The sequence below is a fragment of the Carlito syrichta genome, unplaced genomic scaffold (genome assembly GCF_000164805.1).
Source record: "Carlito syrichta isolate Samal-C Ts95f unplaced genomic scaffold, Tarsius_syrichta-2.0.1 Scaffold303261, whole genome shotgun sequence".
Lineage (NCBI taxonomy): Eukaryota > Metazoa > Chordata > Mammalia > Primates > Tarsiidae > Carlito > Carlito syrichta.
Genome location: NW_007247357.1, coordinates 21,779 through 25,163, shown reverse-complemented (window position 1 = coordinate 25,163; position 3,385 = coordinate 21,779). Strand labels below are relative to the sequence as shown.

General features: G+C 40.9%; 1 pseudogene; it reads right to left on the bottom strand.

Annotated features, from left to right (window-relative positions):
• Positions 1-1,912: 1,912 nt before the first annotated feature.
• Positions 1,913-2,916, bottom strand: LOC103260596 (annotated as a pseudogene).
• Between the last annotated feature and the right edge of the window lie 469 nt (positions 2,917-3,385).

Below are 3,385 nucleotides of genomic sequence, written 5' to 3'. Positions count from 1 at the left end.
TGTAAGCTAGTACAACCTCTGTGGAAAACAGTGTGGCAATTCCTAAAAGATCTAAAAATCGACCTTCCATATGACCCAGCAGTCCCCCTTCTGGGAATATACCCTGAGGAACTTAAATGATTCTATAAAAGAGATACATGCACATACATGTTTATTGCAGCATTATTCACAATAGCAAAAACATGAAACCTACCATGCTGTCTATTGAAAGTAGACTGAATTAAAAAAAAAATGTGGCATATATACATGATGGGGTACTCTGCAGCCATAAAAAAGGACAAACATATGGACTTCGCAGCAACTTGGATGGAGTTAGAGTCTATCACACTCAGTGATCTATCACAGGAAAAAAGAAATGAGTACCAAATGTTCTCACTCATAAGTGGACCTGAACATTTACCATAATGTTTACCAACATTTACTATAAGAAAGGGGTCAGCAGTAGTGGGACACGGTTGGACAGGCAGCAGAGGAGACGCATAGCATCAATAAGCGTACTCGATCCCAAAGCAGGTGAATTGGGGTCCAAAGGGAGGCTCAAACTTTACCTGTACAATGGCCACGTGTATACCTAATCCTGAATTATGCCCCAAATCTTTAAAATAAAATATAAAAAAATAAGAAAATAGTCATTTTTTTTTTTTTTACTTTTATCTATTTCTTCTCTAGTGCATTTTCTTTCTTTATGTGGATCTGAGTTTCCGACCTGTATAATTTTCCTTCTCTCTGAAGAACTTATTTAGCACTTTTTACAAAGCAGGTCTATTGGCAACAAATTTCCTCGGTGTCTGTTTGCATGAGAAAATATTTCTTTCTTCTTTACCTTTGAAGGATAATCTCACAGAACCCAGAATTCTAGATTGGTAGAGTTTTTCTCTCAATACTTTAAATATTTCACTTCACTCTTTGCCTGCTTGAATGGTTTCTGAGAAGTCAGAAGTAATTCTTATCTTTGCTCTTTATAGGTAAGGTGTCTCTTCCCTTTGACTTCTTTCAAAGGGCTTCCTTTGTTTTCTGCAGCTTGAATATGTATCGTTTTGGGGGAGTTTTGTTGATGATGTTGTTTGCTTTTTGACCTTTAGCCTGCTTGGTGTTCTCCGAACTTCTTTGATCTGTGGTTTGATGTGCAACATTAATTTGGAGAAATCCTCAGTCATTGCTTTAAATGTCGTTTCTGTTTCTTTCTGTCTTTCTTCTCCTTCTGATATTCTCATGCATATGTTACACTTTTTGTAATTGTCCCACCCTTCTTGGATATTCTGTTACCATTTTTCCCCCCATTGTTTTTCTCTTTGCTTTTCAGGTTTGGAAGGTTCTATTGACATATCCTCAAGCTCAGATATTCTTTCCCCAGCCATGTCCAGTCTGCTAATGAACCCATCAGTGGCAGTCTTACATTTCTGTTGCAGTGTTTTTGACCTGTAGCTTTTCTTTCTGATTATTTCTTAGAACCCTCTCTCTCTGCTTATAATTTTCATCTGTTCTTACATATTGTCTACCTTTCCTATTAGAGCACTTAGCATATTAATCAGAATTGTCTTAAACCCACAGTCTGATGATTCCAACATCTCTGCCATATCTGAATCTGGTTCTAATGCTTGCTCCATCTCTTCAAACTGTATGTTTTGCCTTTTGGCATGTCTTGTAATTTTTTGTTGAACGCTGGACATGATTCTTGTATTGGTTCCAGTGGAGGTTTCTACTCTGGTTCCAGGGAGCTTTCTGATTCAGTAAGTTGTGATTCTCTGTATTTGCCTGTTTCTCCAATTTTAGGGACAGCAGTTTGCCCTATGACTTTGATTCTCAGACAGATCTAAGAAGAGTTGTTGAATTTTCAGGTTTTTCTCAGCTTTTTACTCTCTTTTCTTATTTTCAGTTGTTTGTAGGATAATTTGCAAATATCTTGCTATCTTCAGTAATTTGAACAATGAAGCAACAATTTCTTCTGACAAAGGCAGCAGTAAGCCAAAAACAAAATCAGCTGGCTGAATTTTCCTTCTTTACTGGGGATGAAACTTGTTTCATTCGTCCAGAGCTGCAGCACTGCAGAGCTGCAGATCATTTCAGTCAACTCTTTTGTCTTGACAGCGTGTTAAGTGCAACTGAATGTCAAAGTTGATTGGTCAGTCATCTCAGAGGGGTCTTACCGGCGTTGTCCATGACCGTTATCCTGGCACTCTGCTCACTGGTGGACTCCTTCAGAGAGTAGTAGATGGTGTGGCCAAATTGTATTCTTGGTAATTTTACAGCACACCAGCAGCAAAATCATCATAGATACTCATGCTATCAGTATTTGCAGTGGTGTTAAGGGAAAAGATGAACTTTTCTTCTGCCTTATGGCAGATGACGGACCTGAATCTACGAAAGATGATAGAGCCTTCATTAAACTCATATCCAGAATTTAGCAACTCAAGGGCAATGGCCAACGCATCTCCAAAAGCAGGGGGCTTTTTCCATTTCTTTGAGTGCTGCCAGAAACTGGTCTGAATGAGTCCTACAAAGTGTGTCCCTGAGTTTATCACCAATTCCCACATGCATAACTTCTTTTCCAGCTACTGTGAGCGTGGCCACTTTTCATCTGCTTAGCAACTGAGGAATGAAGAGCACCATGCAGTTCTCGATCTGAGGACATACCATAAGGAAGTGTTTCCTCTTGCCCTTGGGAACCTCAATGTCAGCTTCTTCATAGAGAGCTAAAAATCCTATTCCATATACTCAAGCCAGTTTTAGCTCCCACTCAGCTCTGGTGCATTTTGTTGCTGCTACCATTTTCATAAATTTGGTCATTTTCTAGATGTTTTTGAGGGACTTTAGTCATCTGGCAATATCTCTCAAATTTGCCAAATTTTAAACTTGGATTCACGGCAGCTGCAAGAACCAGGCCGACAGCCCTGCAACAGCCACACATGAGAACATGGGGACAGCCCTGCTGAAGGTCAGACAGCCAGCTTTTTACTTGTTAGGACAGGATGGTGACTTCCAAGCTCCTTGCATGCCAGGTGAGAAACCAGACCAGGAGTTCTCTTTGGCCATATTTTAATTAGGTCATTTGTCTTTTTATTGTTGATGTATAAGTGTCTTTTTTTTTTTTTTTTGAGTTGGAGTCTCACTCTGTCGCCCAGACTGGAGTGCAGTGGCCGCTCCTGGCCACCGCAGCCTCGACCTGCTGGGCTCCGGCGATCCTTCCGCCTCAGCCTTCAGAGTAGCCAGAATTACAGGCACGCGCTACCATGCCCGGCTGATTTTTTAATTTATTGTAGAGATGAGGTCTCGCCAAGTTGCCCAGGTGGGTCTCGAACCTGCGGACTCAGGCAATCCACTCACCTCAGCCTCCCAAAGGCGCGAGATTACAGGCTGAGCCACCAAGCCCAGCTGTAAGTGTTTT